This window comes from Cavia porcellus, unplaced genomic scaffold (assembly GCF_034190915.1).
Source record: "Cavia porcellus strain 051 isolate PalLab524CR breed Dunkin Hartley unplaced genomic scaffold, mCavPor4.1 scaffold_8, whole genome shotgun sequence".
NCBI classification, from domain to species: domain Eukaryota; kingdom Metazoa; phylum Chordata; class Mammalia; order Rodentia; family Caviidae; genus Cavia; species Cavia porcellus.
The window spans coordinates 62,081,635-62,096,410 of NW_026947491.1; the positions used below are offsets into that span (position 1 = coordinate 62,081,635).

At 42.4% G+C, this 14,776-nt stretch overlaps 1 pseudogene; it reads left to right on the top strand.

Moving 5' to 3' along the window:
• Positions 1-10,105: 10,105 nt before the first annotated feature.
• LOC100723294 (protein FAM98A-like) lies at positions 10,106-11,630 on the top strand (annotated as a pseudogene).
• Positions 11,631-14,776: the final 3,146 nt, after the last annotated feature.

The window sequence follows — 14,776 nt, forward strand, 5'->3', positions numbered from 1 at the left end:
TCCCTCATTCAATTTCTTCCTTACACTGTACAATTAAAAAAATCTTATTGTAAAGCAGGCCCCAAAGAATAGAATGGGCCATGATCCTGTTACAGGCAACTGAGTTTCTTAGAAATATTATAGGCAGTCAGACAGGGCTGGGCCCTTGAAAGAACCAGTGTAAAAGACCTATCTCCCTGCAACTGTGAGGGTGATACACACCTCTTGTGTGGGCCAGACCTCAAGACAAAAGATAAATCAAATGTACCCATACATTTTCTAAGGAAAAGCATCAGAAATTTGATATTCCAAACAGGTCTCTGTCACCCTGAGGAAACCAGAAGTCACCATCCTAACCCCTACACAGGAAGAGTCACTGTTCTGTATTCATGTCCACTTGCTATATTGACTTGCTTCCTCATTTATTATTGATTTAATCAATTTTACCTGAGCAATTAATCTTATTGGTTGACCATACTTCTGTCCCACCTCATGCCCAACTTGAAAGGTCTCACATTTTCCCCCGAGTTAGGCCTGCCTCACTTTGGGCTTTTATTCTATAAAACTTCCTAAAAAAGATAGTCCTTGGCAACCCACTTGGGACTCCTTGTGTCTCTCTCTTAGACAGAAGCTTTCTTTCTCTCAATAAATATATTCACTTTAACCTCTGTTTTTCCTAAAATTCATTCTTCAATTTTAGAGAGCACAAACTCATACCGGACATATAATGGGTTGAGAGTTTCATTTCCCTATATCAATCCCATGGTATACAGATGAAGAAATGCTTTCTGGAATGGGAAATGCATAGCCCTTGATGAAAAGCTTCAGTACTCTGATGAAGTGTGCCAGTGACTCACTGATTTGATGAAAAGGCTTGGGATGCAGTCCCTGAGGACAGGATTCCTGCCAAGTCCTTTATATACATTCCCCAGGGCCCTAGTCAGCCTTTCACCCAGTTTGTGGCAAAATTACAAGAGACTGCACGTAGACAAGTTTCTAACACCCGGACTGTGGATATTTCAGTCCTCCAGTTGGCCTATGCCAAAGCCAACCAAGATTATAGACAGGCCTTAAGGCAACTAGCGATTTAAGGACATATATTCAATCCTGTCAAGATATTGGCGCTGAGTTACCTAAAACTAATCCAATGGCCCAGGTTATAGCAGGTTTTGCTAGAAGGACTAAGGGAAATAGGGGTAGTGTTAAATGTTTCCATCATGGTGAAATTTGACATGTTTATAAAAACTTGAAGGCTCCTGCTCAGCCTGAGGAGGCCAAGGATGTGGCTCCTGCAGGATAAAAGGGTAACATCTCTGGCCAAGACGACTCAGGTCCCCATCCTCATACTCTCACTGCGTGAAAGAGAGGTACTAGGTTAAGCATTATCCCCCTAAATATAAGGATGGGGTGCTTCTGATGAAAATGGGGTCTGGGCCTTGCCCCAGGCCCCACAAAAAATGGGGAAAATAAACAATGACAACTAAACTGTTGCTCACATTTACCCATCAGCAACATTTATAGCCACTGACATGGCTCCCAGGAGGGACATTATTTCCCTCTCTAGATGAACAGCTCAAAACATAAGATTAGATTTTCCTGTGGCCACAAAGAATGACCCTGATCGGAGGAAAGAAGCCCATTCCTGAACCTACAGGTGCATGGGCCCCTTCCAGATGGGACAGTGGGGGTCATTTTGGGTAAAGCTACTTTAAACTTACAAGGAGTGATTATCATCCCAGCCTTTATTGTCATGACTTTTGTAATGCCCCCGGAGCTAGGTCTGGGTAGTCCCAGCCTCTACTTCTCAGAGGAATTCCCCTCAGGCTGCTGTCCTGGGAAATTTTTTTCTCTAAATCCTCTGTTCTATCAACAACTGTGGGACTGTTCTGGCCTGAAGTTCAAACCCAAATTCTATCATAAATAAAATGACAACAGCCGTATGTACTCCCTCCTGCTCTGCTGCCCTGAGTGCTGGGGTGCCACCCCCCTGTCACTCACCAGCCACTGACTCTGGGGATCACTAGCTCATGTTCTTACTGCTGCCTCCAACTGTGGAGGATTCTCTCCACCCAGGTCAGATTTCTGCTTCCCCAAGTAGAAAAGTTGATCTCACTGTGTTCCGCTGGTGGCTACACAACCGCACTCCACGACAGTCTCTAATCCACAGTGGCAAGCTATTTCTTCTGTATGGTTTAATCTATTTTCTTCTCTTCTGTTGCAGTATATGGTTTCCTTGTGAATCCATGTACACTCCACTCACTTTGTCCTCTACCACAAAAGAATTTTCTTTAGGGCCCTATCTAACTGAAGTATTAAGCTGGGCAGGGTGGCCGGCACCTTAGTCCCGCCACTTGGAAGCTGGTGCAGGGTGAGTCCAGGAGAACAGGCTGGGCAACACAGCCGTACCCTGTCTGCAAACTACAGAAAACCTAAAGCATAAGCTACTTTAAATTAACATGGGTTAGTTCACTAATTTTGTCAATTTGAGTAAGAAACATCCAACTAAATTGGTTCAGCATAGTTCTAGGTGTGGCTGAAAGGATACACTGAGGGCAGAAGACCCACCCTGGGTAGGCTTGCTGCCTAAATTAAATAAAAGATCGATGAAGAAGGAAGGTTTGCTTCTGTTTCTTCAGAGGAGCTCCAGTCTCCACCTTCACTGTGAATGTCACTCCTGGCTTCTAACACAGACCCTTTGGCCTCTGATATGGACTCATACAGGACATTACAGTGAGCTCCAAGTTTTTGAACCTTGACTAGATCCGTTGGCTCTCCAGTGCACTGACAGCCCTTTTGCACTCTTCCACACCTGAATCTGCAGGCAGTCACTGTAAGCCTATCTGGTAAATCCTTATGTATTCATACACCTTGCCTTAAATCTGCTTCTCTAGTAACAAGTGACTCATACAGATTTTGGTACAGGAATGGCTCTAGAGGAACAGAAGTAGATGGTTTTAGTAGTTCTTGGAGGGGGCTCTCTAATTTGATAAGACCTAAAGATGCCGTAGTCTCTCCTGCTAATGTGGGGAATATTGGCAGTCCTTGGTGGGAACTGTTTAAAGTAATGTAATTTAGATCCATTCGATTACCCTGATTCACCACTTATAAGATATAAGAAATTTAGTGACTCCATATATGATACTTTTGAAATTTTTTTGGCAGAGTGGAAAATATAATGATATTGGCTGGTTGTCTTAGCATCTCTGAACAACTAATGAACGAAACAATTAGCTCAAAATGTGCATAGTAAATCTGAAGTCTTCTAACTGTGAGGACAAATCACTAAAGGAAAATAAAATGCTCAAAGACTCAAATTCCCAGGTGCAGACTTACATACATAATCTAAAATTTCTAAATGAGTCCTGAAAGAAAATCTCTTCTTTAGTCACAGGGCTCAAACACAGGCCCTCATCATGAAATGGGCTGAAATGCAGTGCAAGTCTAATGCTCAGCCTCAAAGCATATCTGAAATTAAGTGTAAAGACAATGATCAGAAAAAAAAAACAGGATCCCACAAATTAGGATGGAGATATTTGGGAGGATCCTGATGAACCTGGTGATGCTGAGCTCCTAAACTCTCATGAGATTATTTTGCCAGAGGAAGAAATTTCCCCACCACAGTGGCAGAAGCATCCTCACCCCCACCGTGTGCTGTTGGCCTCTCCTGTTGTACTGGAGAAAACGAATCCTGTGCTGACAAAGCATAATGGAGAAAGTGCTACCTGCCACCTCCTTATTCGTTGATGTCTGTCTCTTTGCCCTCCTCATGTGCTTAAATTCTTGCTTCAGATCCTCCCTGAGCCCCAGGGACCCACTATCCTCCATCTTCTTTTCCTCATATTACTATATTCCAGTGTCAGACACCAAATCTCAGAGAGGCTTTCTCTGCTGCTCATCACTCTGGCATCTTCCGCTGTGACATGAAAAAGCATGATAAAGCTGACACTCCTTGGGACTCACCCTCATCTCTCACTTTTGCTTCTAGGCCTATAACCAAGTTCAAATCAGAGAAGATTCCTAAGTGCAAGATACATAGTGTGACTTATGAAGGGGTCTGCTATTCTCCCAAAGAACTTCTTGAATTTTTTTTACTCTTATAAGCAGAAGCCTGATAAGCAAATGTGGGAATGAATTTTCTGGGTATATGGGACAATGGTGGCAAAAATATACACCTGAATGAGGCTGGGTTTGTCAGTATGTACCCATTCAGCAGAGATTGTGAATTTAGTTTTGTACTCATGGAGCAAAAAAAAAAAAAAAAAAAAAAGGTGTTAATGGTTTATTGGGCTGGTTAGCAAAAGTATGTATCAGAAGATGCCTGCTGTGAATCAGTACGAGTTGCCTGGTTTTCCACAGTTTACCATTGATGAGGGGATTCAGAGACTTAGAGAAATGGGAGTGCTGGATTGGGGTTGTCATGCTAACCCTAAACCTCCACACTGGGATGATATGGAAAGTGTGCCCTTCACTAACAGCTGGAGAAACAGGTTCATGAGGGCAGCACAGGAATCCCTGAAGAGTTCTGTCACTGTTCTTCTCTATATGCCTCCAGATCTACAGTCGGGACTATGGTCACTCAATTTGGAAAAATAAAAAACATAAGAGCTGGGCTGACATATTAGAAGAAGTCAAAGCCTCAAGATAAAGTCATTATAGCCAGACTTGCATACTTCCCTTAGGGTCCGACAGACCTCAAGACTATGCTGTGACTAATACCACCCAGCCCACTAAATTCCGATATGCATCCGACACCCTGGCAGGAGATCTAAACATCTGGACCCATCCTTTCCCCAAAATGGTCTTGTTTTAGAAGTCATAGATAAGCTAAAATTAATGATGCTAACTGACCATATAACTTTGCTATGTGCCCTGATTCCCTACTGGATCAATATTAGCTAAACAACTATACTTGTAATCTTATTGGTTGATTACAGTTTGATGCATGTGCTACTCATCTTGTGACTTTGCTGTATAAATTACCCCCAACAGCCAAGTATGGTGGCACATTCCTGCAATCCCAGCACTCAGGAGGCCACTCCAGGAGAATCAATGTGAGTTTGAGTCCAGCCTGAGCTACATAATGAGTTCGAGGCCAGCCTGAGCTATATAGTGAGTTCAAGGCCAGCCTGAACTACATAGCAAGACTATGTCTCAAAAAACAAAAGCAAAAGCAAGACTAAATAATAAATAACTAAATTATCCCTGACAAAGGGCCTCAGTGGCAACAAACTCAGTATCCCTCCTATTTCTCAGAAGCCATCTCTCAAAAGACATTTCCAAATCCTAACATTAGTTGTATCTTATAATTCATTCTTCAATTTTTGGGGACATCTAACATCTAGCAGATTGGGAGTTATATTTCTGTTATATCAAAAATACTTTCAGAATAAGTAAATGTGCAATACAACATTTACTGAATACAGCTAAATATCTGTGTTCAGTATTCTATGCTGTATTGAGAACTTGGGGAGGAACAAAGTATTTACGAAAATATCTCCACTCAAATAGCAACCTGCAGGTCTGGCTATAGCCTGTATTTTATGTGTTGATAAAAATTTTTTTTGCCTCAGTGGATTTGAAATATGTGCAATACAATGGAGACATATTTTAACATTTTCTGTTTCACTTTTCTCTACAGTGTGGCATGGAGTAATCATCATACTCAAGCTCTTATGAGGCTATGTGTGTGACTGTGGACAATAGCTACAAATTCTTCATTCTTCAGCTCAATCTGTCTCTTTCACATTAGGAGAGCAGCCGTAAATTAATTTATTAATATGTTTTAATGTGATATTATCTTTGTAACTCATGGCTCAAGGATGGGGATGTTACAATTGATACACTGTGTCAACATATCAGCAGGAGCCAGGATCCTTACTTTGTAAATACACTCATCCTGTGCAGAGCAGGGTAGGGAAATTTTGTGAGTGCTACATCTGCCCATGAGAGTGGGGGATAGTGTTAGCTTGCTTATAATATAAGTAGGGAAAAGAGGCTTGTTCTTGTCTCCTATTGCTTTGGCTGTTTTTGCTGGCTGCTGCCTTGAAATGTTGCCCCTGGGCCAGGCCACCCTGCTTCGGAGCCAGCTGATTAAGGACTGAAACCTACACAAACAGTGAGCTAAATAAACCTCTTCCTCCATCATTGTGAGTGTCAGGTGTTTTGTTCCAGCGACAAGGAAAGATTACCAAGATGGAAGACCAGCGCGAACCACCAGGCTTATGTAAAGGGAACATGGCATGGAACTTATTGTGCGTGGGTGAGGCAGGTGACAGTGAAAAGACCTTCTGTGGAGAACAAAGCGAAGTGTGTCCCTATTATAGGAGTGGAAATAAAGTAGGGGACATTAGGTGGAAAGATTTTTTTTATCTTAAAAACAATACAGTTTCAAAAATAAATTAACACTAGTTAATATATCACATATTATTATCTTCAAAGTAGTTCAGATTACAAGATTTAGGCATTAAAATGATCGATCATTCAAACAATGAGCACACAAACTGTTCTTTCTGATGAACTAACAGATTAGTAGTATTGTTATCTATCTTGCATATATATATATGTATATACACATACACATACACACATATGTGTATGCATACATATATATATATATATAAGCTTTTCCCTTTTTTCTTTTCTCCTTTTAGGTGGGAAGATTTTAATAACCATCTGTGATAAAAGTTCTCTGTGTATCTTGTACCTGAGTGGGCTAAGTCCTTGAAGTGTCTGGTATAAATTTTCAGTTATCTCCAGATGTCCCTAGATGCCCCTGGGCCTGCAAAATTCTTTGTTCTACTTTATCTCCTTTATGAAATTCTGTGCTTGCCAATGACCGCTGTGCGGAGCTGAGTTCCCTGCTGACAGCAGTGCCTCTGCTGGCAAACAGGGTGAGGGCTGGGGGAGTCGGGTCACACGCAAATTTACAGTCCATATGTGAGGAAAGGTAGTCTTTTCATTGAATGAAATTAAAATAACTCCATTTTATAAGAAGCCCTATTTTCATAAAATGTGTGTTTGTTTCACCATTCTGTGAAAATTTGAGACAAAGAGCTAGGAGCCTGTCCACGTGCCATGAAACTTTGTAACAAGAGAGCTTTCCGGATCACAAAATTTACTTTGCCTAGCAACCATGACCTCATTCAGCTAGCCAATTGGGTTACACTGTGAGACCACAGTACAGCCAATCGAACAGGGCACAGCGATGAGGACCCCTTAGGGACAAAATGCAGGCAAACTGCTGACTTGGTGTTCCTGCCCTTTGCTGACCTTTGTCTGGCTGCACACACTGCTGGAGAAATTGTTTGCTTTGCTGAAAACTTCAGAAGTCTGCTTTGTTTTGTACTATTTGCAACACCAGAAAATTTGTCTCCAACACCTACATTCTTTGGTTTGCTAGTAGAACTAATACTGGTGAAAATTTATCTGAAATTTTGATTCTCAAACATAACTGCATTACATTTAGTACAGGTAGTACAATTGGGGTTGCAAGAACATGCTCCATCCACCTAAATTTGGGCAACACCCCAGAACCAATCCTGCTTCTATCATCCTAAGAAAAGGAGAAATTAAAAATAACAAAGACACAGGAAATATCTAAAGCTCCAAGCTCCAGCATCTTGTGTTAGTCAGATAGCTTGATGGACAGTAACCTTGTCCCCAGTTGAACTTCATTATCAGTTCTTCCATCGGACCATATGACCTGACCTGCAGGTAAGTCCACAGAGACCCTAAAGGGGGAGTGGGGATGAAAAGAGAACAAGAGACACAAGAGTGGAGACAAGTTGAGGAAGTCCAATCAAGTCTTGTTTATTCACGGAAGTAGTAACGAATATATGGGGTATTGAGGAGGAGGGATTTGGGTGCTGAGACGTCAGCAGGTAACTTAGCAACTGTGGCAGGACCGATAGTTATAGGACAGTTCAAATTTCCCGTGCACAAGCTCATAAGGCGGGCTGATTAACATAATTCCTGAATAGGCCAAACAAGCTAGGTAGGCAAGACGCTGCTTAACTACCAAACTTAACTCCTAGAGGGAGTTAAGGTGGTGTGGCCTATAGATGTTAAGATGGCAGCCAATTACAGGGCTTCCCACAGCCATATGTCATGCATGTGATTAAATCAGAGGGAACTGTGAGACAGTCGTGCAGACTAGATCCCCTGAGATGACCATGCATCCTGTTAATCATTCCTTTCAGTCTTATTCAAAGAGATCCAGTGAGAGGCACATGGGGTAGGGTGCACATCTTTAAACCTGCAAGCCTGATTTATCCTTTTTCTTCCTATTCTTCCATGGTCCTAGAACCACTTTCCCTGTTCATACCACCGTTTTTGTTTTTGTTTTTTAATCTTGTCACAGACTCCAGCACCCTGAACATACCTTCCCATTAACTTCAATACATTTAGCTCTTTTTTTCCTCTACCATCAGGCATACATTTGCAATTCATACAGAAGAATCTAGAATCCGTCTCTCAAGTGCATCACACAGGGTATCACTCTTGGTGAGCCTAGTCAGGAACCAGTGGCCAGTAACCAGCAGCCAGCGGCAGCAGCCCAGATGGAATGATCGTAAGTCCCTTTGAAAGCACACTTTCTTTCCATTCTTACAAACAACCAAGGATATTGTTTGTGAACGTGGGACAGATGGCTGTTCAGAGTGTCTACTGGAAAGCCTCCTGGGGGAAGGCCTGACCAGGATATAGAGGGAGGATTTAGAACTTCATAGGGGCTCCCACACATCAGCTAGGGTTGTATTTATGTAATTTCCCTTTTGCAGAATGGGATTTCCTTTCTAGTGACTGGAATTTCCTAGGGCCCTATGGGAATGAAGCTGAACCAAGCTGAAGCAAAGTGGCTGATGAGCAGACAGCTTGGGCACATACTCTTGGTCCCTGGAATCTGCTAAGGGCTGGGTTTGGAGTGCCCTGGATACAGCAGAATTCTCCAACCTGCCTGCTTGATTTTTCTCAGGTGAGAAGTGAGGTCCTAATCTGCCTGATGCCATGGCTCCCATTTGTAGGGGAGAGCTGGGAGCATGCTCTGGACTGTGAATTTGGGCGACCACTGGAGTAGTGGCCAGAGTTGTTCATGGGATTCAGTGGAGTGTATTGACTCACACTTAAGGTTGGTTTTTCTTCCCCCGCTCTCCCTTGAGGAAGCCCCAGTCCCCTTCTTGTCTCTACCCCTATCCAGGCTCATATAGGTCAGAGAACTCAAATTCTTTGGCTTTTTTCTTATGCTGATCAATTAGAAGACTCAGAGAATTGGAGGGTAGAGGGCCAATGAAGGGTTTCCCTCACATGAGGGAGTAGAGAGGACATTTGTGGCCTTCTGTACTTTTTGTTTTTCAAAATTAATACATATTTGCAGTAGGTGCAGTTTACAGTCATCTTGGGGAGTGGGTACATGTACAGAATACAACTTGTTTCTTCCCTTCCTGCCTCCTTCTCTGATTTCCTTTCCCATCTTCATTCTGGTTGCTATTGTAAGGGCAGAGATCTGTAGGCAGGAAACAGAATAAAACTGGGGCCTCATTAGGTCTTCTGGCTGGTCCTGACTAAGTCAGGACTAAAAAAAACAAACAACTTTACTAGAGAAATTCTCCTAGGAAGCAGTTCAAGGACAGGAGCAGAGAAAGCGAAAAATCAGATTTTCAGAAAAGGCACCACTATAACACAGTGGCTTTGGAACCTACCAGAGGGAGAAAGAGCCTGCAGGCAGAGTCACAGAAAGAAAGAGCACAAAGCCAAGATAAACCTGGCCAACAAAGCGGGGAGGCGGTACTGACTATTCATTCTGGGCCTCTGTATTACTACAACAGAGACCCAAGCACCCCCTTACTGACTCTAAGCTAACTCTGCATAGGGCATCCCCTTGCCAACCCACTACCCACCACAAACATAAAGCCCTGTCAAAGACGAATAAACAAACAAACACCAAGAAGTTACATACAGGCCACCAGGAGGGCTGATGAAGGTAGAGGTTCTGGAAACCAAGTGAGCTATGGGAAGCCCCACACAGGGAGGGGAGAGAATCTCTTTTGTAGCCCCTACAAAAAAGACCAGAGAATGTACATGCTGGCCGTAGGTGAGTCCAAGGACTCAGAAATTTAAATACCGCAGTTACATGGAGTGTGACCTCATGAAGCCATACATTTTAGAGTCGTTGGAAGACCTAGGTTATAATGGCCCGTTGTTGGAGGATGGTGCCCAGTCTCAGGCAGCCACTGCTGGAGCCAGTTTCCCTGAGTTTATCAAACTCTGTGCTTGGTTGGTATCTGAATTAAGAGTACCCCATAAACTGGAAAAAAAGGTACAAGCAACTCACAGTCCAAGTGAAGCTGCAGAATTCCAGCTTGGGGTGAGTGGGCTGCTAGGGGAGATGCATTGCCCGTATCTTTAACCAACATCTGGGAAGGGACCAAGCGCCTGCTCGGTCAGAGCTGCCTCCTTTTGCTCAGATACCTCATCTCAGAACTAGAAGCTGCCAGAATGCTCTGTGTGAATGCTCCTCTAAAAACATCTCAAGAAGGAGGTGGTAGTGAGAGCTTTGAAAAGTCAACAGGAGTATGTATTGCTCTAGGAATGTCTCCAGCCAGTATAATTATGTTCTACCTCTTCAATGGGATTGAAAAAAAAATTAAAGGAAATGTTGCATGGAATGATGTCAGAAAGCCTTTATTGAAGAAGCAAATGGGACTGACCCACTGGGAAAAGATAGAAGCAATTAACTTAGCCATAGCCAATGAATATGAAGTCTGGAGAAAGCTGCCAATAAAAGATTTGGATGTCACTACACAGTCCTATTGCAGGTCTGACAGAGCTAAGAGTCGGACAAAATAATTAACCAAGGTCTACCGTTGAAGCCCTCAGTCTTATCTCCTAAAAGTACTATTTCTGTTGTCCATCTTTTGGCTGCAAGACAAGACTTATCAAAGATTTTTGAGAACCAGAAGTGGTTCTATAAAAGATAGCCAGTGCCATCAATAAGGTGCTGATGGGCAGGGGACTTGACAGCGGTGGCAGACCCAATGAAATTGAACCTCCACCCCCTGAGATGCCACCATGGAAGAAAAGGCAAGATGTGCCCCAGAAGCAAACAGGAGGCTGAGGAGCAGGGAGAGGTGATTATGAACATTCCTCATATGGAGGATGAGGAGGTCATGAACCAAGGAGGCAGGAGAGTGGACGTGGTGGCTATGGTAACGGTGGCCAAGGGGGAGAAAGAGGAAATAAGCATCAAAAGAGGCTGGACAGATGGAGGGAGACCAGGAGGAGGTGGTTACCTACATGATCATTGTTGAGATTCAGGTTTCCAGTTAGGTGGCTATCATGGTGGCCACAGTGGTGGCTATCAAGGCGGTGGTTATGGTGGCTTCCAAACATTTGCATATACTGGAAGTGGATACCAGGGTGGTGGATACCAGTGGGACAATAAATATCAAGATGGTGGACATCATGGTGATCGAAGTGGTAGTCGTATTGGGAGAGGTGATCGCGGAGGCTGGGGTGGTCATGGAGGCCAGGAAGGAGGGTGGGGCAGAAGAGGAGGATAGACTCACCACCAGGGGTGTCAGTTTGAACAGCATTTCCAGCATGGTGGCTATCCCTGTAATCAGTCTGGATTTGGACAGAAGGGACTTCCTAGTTGAGACTACAGAACCTTATATTTTGGTAGAGCTCAAGTAATAGAAACTTAGTTTCAAAATCCTGAATCCAGCATCAGCTTGAATGTATGTAGGTAGCAGGCAGACTCCTACTTGGCATAAGCATTTGTAGATCTTCCATCAGTTTTTTTTTTTTCAAATGGAGTTACAGGCTGCAGTTTATTTGAAAAATACATACAGCACCTCTACTTTCTATGGAAAAAGTTAATTAAAATTGCTTTTAATTGAGCAGTAGACTAATTCCATAGTCAGAGCATGCATATGTTTTGAACAATTTACTTGAATAAAGTAGTTTGAAAATGAGGATTCACATAGGTACTTTTAGATTTATTACTGGGGAACATTCTTAATATTAACAACCCATTTATATATTTTTTACATAAAGAGCTCTAATGCCTATTTTCTCAGAACAGTTCTTCCCTGATCGGCATTTTATTCAGAGTCTGTGGCACATTTGCTTTATGATAGATTGGCTAGGTCAGTTCCTATTAAATGAGCTCTTTTGCAGATAACACATTCAGTAGCCTTATTCTGTGCGTGGAAAACTGTACCATTATGCTCAACTCTGAAAACCTTGGACACAGCCAAAATAAAGACTATAAAAGCAAACCAAGTTGTGAACCTATAGTGCACATGGGCATTTAAGTAAGTATAGCGATTCAAACTGACCTGCATCCACCCAAAACAAGTTCTTCTTTCAACCTTATTTTTACTTGAATTCTGTGAGAAGAAATAGCAAGCTGAAATTTGTTTTATGCACGAGTTAATATCACTGACTCAGCGAATACAAGTTAGTTTGCTTTTTTTTTTTTTTTTTTTTTTGTCTTTTTCATTTTTATCGGTACCGGGGATCGAACTCACGACCGCCTGCTTGAAGGCAGGTGCTTATGCCGCTGAGCTAAACCCCCAGCCCCAAGTTAGTTTGCTTTTGGAAGGAGACTAACTGTAATGGAAGAAATACATTACAAAGTAAGCAGACTTTTCCTTAGGTGGGAGGCCCTTTATTACTGCTGCAGAAAACAAAAGCCTGACTGTGCTGATGTACATTCCCCTTTACTGAAATCTACGTGACATGATGCTTCTTATACATAAACATTGTCAAGGTGTGAAAGAAAATGGCTGGAGGCGTGCTTTTTGTGAAAGGTGAGTAAAAAAGTATTTGTACATTAAAAAAAAAAAAAACAAAACCAGAAAAAGAGCCCAGGGACAATGACCCATGGGCCCTCCATCTTTCCAGAGCCCTCTACCCTGCTTCTCATCAGTGTAGTTATTTATTTTCTCCTTTATCTACCTTCCCAATAAAGTCTTTCTTTCCTTAAGTTTTGTATTTATAATGCTTTATTGATATGGAGTTTATGATCCCAGTAAGCTGCTCACCCCAATGGAGCAGCCATGTTTGTCCCCCATATCCAACAATATTATTAATTTTGACTCTTGTTTGTGGCATATAATGTTTACCTTCGCCAAGGTTATTATGTTCCTGTACATGGCATATCTTTATTCTGCTTATTTCCCCTTACCCTCCCCATCACCCCTCACCCCTCACCCTTAGCTTCTTGAACTCCTTCCCATCTGCAAGAGATCCATCCCCCGTCTCCTTCTAGCTACTCTTTGTTACTCTTTGTATTTTGGCTTACTAAAATGCAAAATACCATATAGTATTTAAGCTCATGTGTCTGATTTATTTTACTCAATATCACATTTTCCAGGAGCACCCATATTCCTACAAATATCTCAAGTCTATCCTTTCTTATAGCTGAGTAATATTCCATTATGTATCTATAGATAACCACATTTTCTTTATCCAGTTATCTTGATGGATATACATGTTGCTTCCAGGATTTAGTTATTATGAATTGTGCTACTATAAACATCAAGAAATCAAAAAATAAAAATGATGGCAAGACTATGGTGAAAAAGAAACTTTCCTACATTATTGGTACGGATGTAAATTAGTATAATCATTATGCAAATAGGTATGGAAATTTCTCAAAAACTAAAATTCTAAATTCCATATGATTTATTCTCCTTCTAACTGTCTTCCCCAAGGAGCTTAAGACATCGCACTACAGCAGTACGTGTATACCAATGTTTACAGCAGCATCCGTCGGAACAGGCTTTTGTGTTTAAAGGATACAGATGTGTGGCAGCAGCAAGAGGACTGGGGCGAGTCTAATTTTCTGGGGTCCTAGAGTTTGTGTCTTCCCAGGATTACTTCTCTAATACCAGCTTTCTTCCGCATTCTGTCCTATGTGGCTCCGGTATTTTTATGATCAATTTGACCTCAAATTTATGTCCCTGTTTAAAAAGATGTGTAACCTATGGCCACTGACTGAATTTTTATTGTGAAGTTTTCATTTGTCAGAAAACGTTATATCCTTTTGTGACAACAGCTAGTGAAAATACTGAAGAGTTGGGGACAGAGGAAGGACTAGGTAGAAATGAGATTATTGTGCAAGGATTCAAGTTTTAAAAGCTGCTTGGGTGGCTACAAGTGGTGGGATCCAAAAATTCCACTTGTTGGTCCATTAGGTCTATTTCTCTAGGGAAACGTCCTATCCCTTATTGTTAGACTGCCACCTACTGGTCGATAGCGGAACGTGACCAAGGACGGTTTGTCAAATTGCTTAGCCCCAATCTGGGTCCTGTACCTGTGCAGGAAAATTATCAGGATTTTTTTTTGAGCAAAACTCTTACTTAGACAGGTATACTGTGATGGTAGGTGGTTTTATAACTGGCTAAGAGGCATTCAGTTAGTAGAGCACCCCAGCGCTGGATTCCTTGTCCAGAAGATGGGTTGTGGCCATAGTGGGAGATCCAGTTACCCACTCAAGGTCGGAGACATTTGGCCCCCAAGGAGTTCAGCTGTGCTAAAAGACACCTTGGTAAAGGGCTGAGCAGGACGGGGACTGACCTAGAGGATGCTCTGTAAGGTTCTCATATGGGAATTAACACATAGAAAGTTCTGTAGGGTTTCTTGTGGCCTAATCCCAAGGAGTTCAGCTTTGCAAGACTGTTCTGGGGGCTGAACTGCTCAGGAAACAACCAGGAGCTTGTTTCCCTGAATGGGCTAGAGGCGGCCCAGGGAAAGATCCTGGTTCCCATAACTTAATTTTGACTCCTCATGTCTA